Source organism: Coregonus lavaretus (assembly GCF_964263955.1).
Source record: "Coregonus lavaretus genome assembly, chromosome: 10".
Classification (NCBI taxonomy): domain Eukaryota; kingdom Metazoa; phylum Chordata; class Actinopteri; order Salmoniformes; family Salmonidae; genus Coregonus; species Coregonus lavaretus.
In genome coordinates, this window is record NC_139997.1 from 51128537 (window position 1) to 51134627 (window position 6091).

Genomic DNA, 6091 nt, shown 5'->3' on the forward strand with positions numbered 1-6091 from the left:
ATCTACTAGTTCTAATGTATCCATGACATTCACGATTTCCTTAAGAGCATGAAGGTGATTGTTTCTAGTGTGATTTCCTTTACGGTCCATTGAGCTATTTAAAGCAGTATTATAATCTCCCACCATAATAATAGAGTATTGAATTGCTTGCAGGGTTGATAATTTATTATATATATTGTCAAAGAAGTGTGGATCATCATTATTTGGTCCGTAAAGGTTAATGAGCCATATCTGTTTATGGTCCAATAACATATTTAAAATAATCCATCTACCTTGCGTATCTGTTTGGACAATTTGCACATTCAGATCGAAATTACTGTTAATTAATATCATCACCCCTTTTGAGCTTCTTTGCCCATGGGAGAAGTATATTTCGCCCCCCCCCCCCATTCCTTGTTCCACGCAACTTCATCTAGAATTGTTGAATGAGTTTCCTGTAAACAATAGATATTATATTCCTTCTCTTGGAGCCATGTAAATATTGTTCTTCTTTTGTTATTATCTGCTAAGACATTACAATTATAACTGGCTATACTTATTTCACCACATACCATAATGGGATACAAGTTTCAAATCTATTTATCATTATATATGTTTGTTAATTTACCAATAAAAAATACCATAGCGATTGAATGTCCATATAGCTGTACCATGATATTTGCATTGCTACTAAGTAACCCTCCAATTGTTCTCCACTAATTCCCCCGCTAAAGCCCCTCCCCATCCCAAGTTGGGCAGTCATCCCAGTGTTCAGCATACCACCCCCATCCCACCGAATCCCTAGGCCCCCGAGAGGCCAGGACCCATCCATCGAAAACAGCACACAGCACACAGTGCCACCCACAAAACAGAAGCAGGTCAAACGCCAAAAGCATTTCCAATGCTCTCACCTCAATATATATACAGTGGGGAAAACAAGTATTTGATACACTGCCAATTTTGCAGGTTTTCCTACTTACAAAGCATGTAGAGGTCTGTCATTTTTATCATAGGTACACTTCAACTGTGAGAGACGGAATCTAAAACAAAAATCCAGAAAATCACATTGTATGATTTTTAAGTAATTAATTTGCATTTTATTGCATGACATAAGTATTTGATCACCTACCAACCAGTAAGAATTCCGGCTCTCACAGACCTGTTAGTTTTTCTTTAAGAAGCCCTCCTGTTCTCCACTCATTACCTGTATTAACTGCACCTGTTTGAACTTGTTGCCTGTATAAAAGACACCGTCTCTCACAGTTGAAGTGTACCTATGATAACAATTACAGACCTCTACATGCTTTGTAAGTAGGAAAACCTGCAAAATCGGCAGTGTATCAAATACTTATTCTCCCCACTGTATATATATATACAGTGGGGAGAACAAGTATTTCACCTGAGACACAAACACTCTGGTACCCCGTTGTAACCATTTTTCCCAAGCATCTCCGTGCAGTCAGACCTTTGATTATTTTGTGCCACTTGGGCCACAATAATAAGCCCCCTCTCTGATTGTCCGAGTGTGACCCGCTCCCCATGGGTTACTGCAGCCAGTGTTGCCAGCACTGCCACTACCTGGGTGGGGGTACCCCACCGGAATCCCCACCGGAATCCCCACCGGCTACATTTTACATTTACATTTTAGTCATTTAGCAGACGCTCTTATCCAGAGCGACTTACAGTTAGTGAGTGCATACATTTTCATACTGGTCATACACGATGTGTAGATGATACAGTGGGGAGAACAAGTATTTGATACACTGCCAAATTTGCAGGTTTTCCTACTTACAAAGCATGTAGAGGTCTGTAATTTTTATCATAGGTACACTTCAACTGTGAGAGACGGAATCTAAAACAAAAATCCAGAAAATCACATTGTATGATTTTTAAGTAATTAATTTGCATTTTATTGCATGACATAAGTATTTGATCACCTACCAACCAGTAAGAATTCCGGCTCTCACAGACCTGTTAGTTTTTCTTTAAGAAGCCCCCTTGTTCTCCACTCATTACCTGTATTAACTGCACCTGTTTGAACTCGTTACCTGTATAAAAGACACCTCTCCACACACTCAATCAAACAGACTCCAACCTCTCCACAATGGCCAAGACCAGAGAGCTGTGTAAGGACATCAGGGATAAAATTGTAGACCTGCACAAGGCTGGGATGGGCTACAGGACAATAGGCAAGCAGCTTGGTGAGAAGGCAACAACTGTTGGCACAATTATTAGAAAATGGAAGAAGTTCAAGATGACGGTCAATCATCCTCGGTCTGGGGCTCCATGCAAGATCTCACCTTGTGGGGCATCAATGATCATGAGGAAGGTGAGGGATCAGCCCAGAACTACACGGCAGGACCTAGTCAATGACCTGAAGAGAGCTGGGACCACAGTCTCAAAGAAAACCATTAGTAACACACTATGCTGTCATGGATTAAAATCCTGCAGCGCATGCAAGGTTCCCCTGCTCAAGCCAGCGCATGTCCAGGCCCGTCTGAAGTTTGCCAATGACCATCTGGATGATCCAGAGGAGGAATGGGAGAAGGTCATGTGGTCTGATGAGACAAAAATTGAGCTTTTTGGTCTAAACTCCACTCGCCGTGTTTGGAGGAAGAAGAAGGATGAGTACAACCCCAAGAACACCATCCCAACTGTGAAGCATGGAGGTGGAAACATCATTCTTTGGGGATGCTTTTCTGCAAAGGGGACAGGACGACTACACCGTATTGAGGGGAGGATGGATGGGGCCATGTATCGCGAGATCTTGGCCAACAACCTCCTTCCCTCAGTAAGAGCATTGAAGATGGGTCGTGGCTGGGTCTTCCAGCATGACAATGACCCGAAACACACAGCCAGGGCAACTAAGGAGTGGCTCCGTAAGAAGCATCTCAAGGTCCTGGAGTGGCCTAGCCAGTCTCCAGACCTGAACCCAATTGAAAATCTTTGGAGGGAGCTGAAAGTCCGTATTGCCCAGCGACAGCCCTGAAACCTGAAGGATCTGGAGAAGTGGGCCAAAATCCCTGCTGCAGTGTGTGCAAACCTGGTCAATACCTACAGGAAATGTATGATCTCTGTAATTGCAAACAAAGGTTTCTGTACCAAATATTAAGTTCTGCTTTTCTGATGTATCAAATACTTATGTCATGCAATAAAATGCTGTCAGTCTGTCTACCTGTCAGTCTGTCTACCGGTCTGTCAGTCTGTCTACCGGTCTGTCAGTCTGTCTACCTGTCAGTCTGTCTACCTGTCTGTCAGTCTGTCTACCGGTATGTCAGTCTGTCTACCGGTCTGTCAGTCTGTCTACCGGTCTGTCAGTCTGTCTACCGGTCTGTCAGTCTGTCTACCGGTCTGTCAGTCTGTCTACTGGTCTATCAGCCCCAGGTGTATATGAAGGAGCTACATGACTCAGTGTGCGTCCCAAATGGCACTACTTTTGACCAGGCCCACAGCATCATATTCCCTATATAGGGCACTACCCTTGACCAGGCCCACAGCATCATATTCCCTATGTAGGGCACTACTTCTGACCAGGCCCACAGCATCATATTCCCTATGTAGGGCACCACTCCTGACCAGGCCCACAGTGGTCTAAAGTAGTGCACTATATAGGGAATATGATGCCATTTTGGACAGAACCCAGTAGATCTGGTACTATGAAGTACCTACATGCCAGTACACTGTTATACATATCCATATTATTATATCTGAACAATATGTCCCGGTCTCAGTAGAGCGGTATAACTCATATATCCATATTATTATATATGAACAATATGTCCAGGTCTCAGTAGAGCTGTATATGGTATAACTCATACATAGAAGTCAGTGTGGTGTTGTCTGTATTCTATAATCTCATACAGGTCCTCTGTGACATGTGCACCAGGTTATATATTTCTATATTAGCAGAATCTCAGGTTCAGAGACAGCGCAGTACAACATATACCCCATCTGATCTCCTCCTCCGTCACTCCATTCAACATATTAGCGCTGAGCTTGAAGTAGCTGGGCAACACCCCCTCCTCCAGATAGCCTATCAGCTCCCACACACACTGCTGGAACCGCCCACTCAGACAACCCTCCGACCAATCCACGTCCTTGTCACTGAGGTGGAGGATGAGGTTGGCCAGCGGCGCGGCGGAGAGGGGTCGCAGGGCGGGACAGTGTCGACAGACGGCTTTGAGGGTTTTGAGGAGGGTGCGTCGGACCCCCTGGTCCGCTGAGTCAAGCTGGGCCAGGCGCTGGTTCTCCCAGGGGTAGAGGGAGAGGTGCCAGACACTATCCCAGGGCTGGGTTAACTCTACCTGGGCAGTCAGGACCACGTCTGCCTCCCTCAGCACCGGCACCATGGAGACGAAGAGAGAATCACCTCGCTCTGGTCGTATCTCTAGTTTCAGTTCATCCCCCCTGAGGACAGGCCTGACCAGACAGTAAAGAGTAGAGGAGAGGGACGGCCAGTTCATGGTTTCCATCACAGCCTTACTGAGCATGCTCACCATCGCCCGGCAGGATAGATACCCTCCTACTAGGAACCTGTCCCAGTAGCTGCGTCCTCTAGGGAAGAACTCCAGGTTGAACCGTCGGACCATCCAGTGTAGAGGGTGTGTTAGGAGGGTCTCCTCCCCAGGGATCAGTCTCCACAGACTGGGTTCTATCTGGAGGGGAACCAACAGGCATGCATGGTCCGCACTAACCACCTGTAGGTCGTCAAACAGGGACCCTCCCAGTGACATCTCTCCCAGAGGCATATCAGGGTTTGTGGTGTGCAGGAAGCCTTGTACCTCTATACAGATATCTAGAGCTAGACTCTCAGCTCTGTGGACCTCTACTGGGGCTAAAGCTGCTCTGGTAGAATAGTACTGCTGGAGACGCTCCTGCAGGGTGAGACACAGCTGTAGTCTCTTGGGTCTCTGGGATTCTGCTGCTTTGACAGGCTTCTCATCCAGACTAGATTTAGGTACAAGGTCATCAAGGTTCTCATTAGCAGCTTTGAGAATTTCCTTGTATATTATGGTCTCCCATCAGGGGGCTCTGGCTTTGTAGGAACAACCATTGCAGGCAGGCTCAGAATCTATAGTTATGTTTATGATAGAGAACAATTTGTTTATGCTAACGGCTGTGCATCTACCAGGGCCAAGATATCCTGTGGCATCCCACAGGGTTCGATAATATGACCTTTGTTATTCCTAATCTAAATCAATGACCTTGATGTTGTGTCTTCTACCGTACTTTCCATTGTCTTTGCTGATGATACCAATTTGATTTTATCACACAATAATTTTGATTCACTAATTAATGAAGCCAACTAAGGCATGGCCTGAATGGTTCCAGATAAACAAATTATCTTTACATGTTAAAACTTTATTCCAACTTTTATTGTATTCACTAGTATGAATAAGAAATATTGTAAAAAAAGAGTCAGAATCTCAATTGGTGGGAATGAAATGGAACAAGTCACATCCACTAGATTCCTCTGAGTTCTAATTGATGAAAAGTTATCCTGGAAAGATCATATTCAATTTGTCTGCAGCAAAGATTAGTGGTTTGGTTCATCAGGTTTGCTTCCTAACTCTTTACTATAGCTTAATTTACCCATATCTCATTTACTGTAATATTGTCTGGGCTGGTACATAAGCCTCCTACCTACACAAATTACTCATCATACAAAATACATTTGCAAGACTACCCCCTCTAATTACCTGGCTCCATCTGCACCTTTGTTTAAGAAACTCAATATCTTGTCTATTGTCAACATTAATGTACGCCAATTATGCATTTTCATCTACAAATACTCATACCTCCTAGACAGTTTACCTAAACCCTTCAATGGATTATTCCAGGTTAATTCTGAAATCCGTCTATATAACACAAGACACTGCGATAAATTTCACCCTCCCCATTGCCGCACCTCACATAGTCAATTCTCTATCAGATAAAGAGGTACCCTACTCTGGAATTCTTATCTTCACAATGCCAAAACCTCATCATCCCTCAATAACTTCAAACGAAGACTGGGGGTCAGCCTGATGACCAAACTACTCTGTAATCTCCTCCATATAACCCAACTCTCACACACTCACATGCACACACACATTTAAACAAAACATATAAC

At 44.3% G+C, this 6091-nt stretch overlaps 1 pseudogene across 1 annotated transcript; it reads right to left on the bottom strand.

Moving 5' to 3' along the window:
* Window positions 1-3876: 3876 nt before the first annotated feature.
* Window positions 3877-5215, bottom strand: LOC311136377 (mitochondrial dynamics protein MIEF1-like; annotated as a pseudogene). Its single transcript has 2 exons — window positions 5209-5215; window positions 3877-4966 (listed from the first exon to the last, which is right to left on the bottom strand). The product of its transcript is annotated as a mitochondrial dynamics protein MIEF1-like (transcript).
* Window positions 5216-6091: the final 876 nt, after the last annotated feature.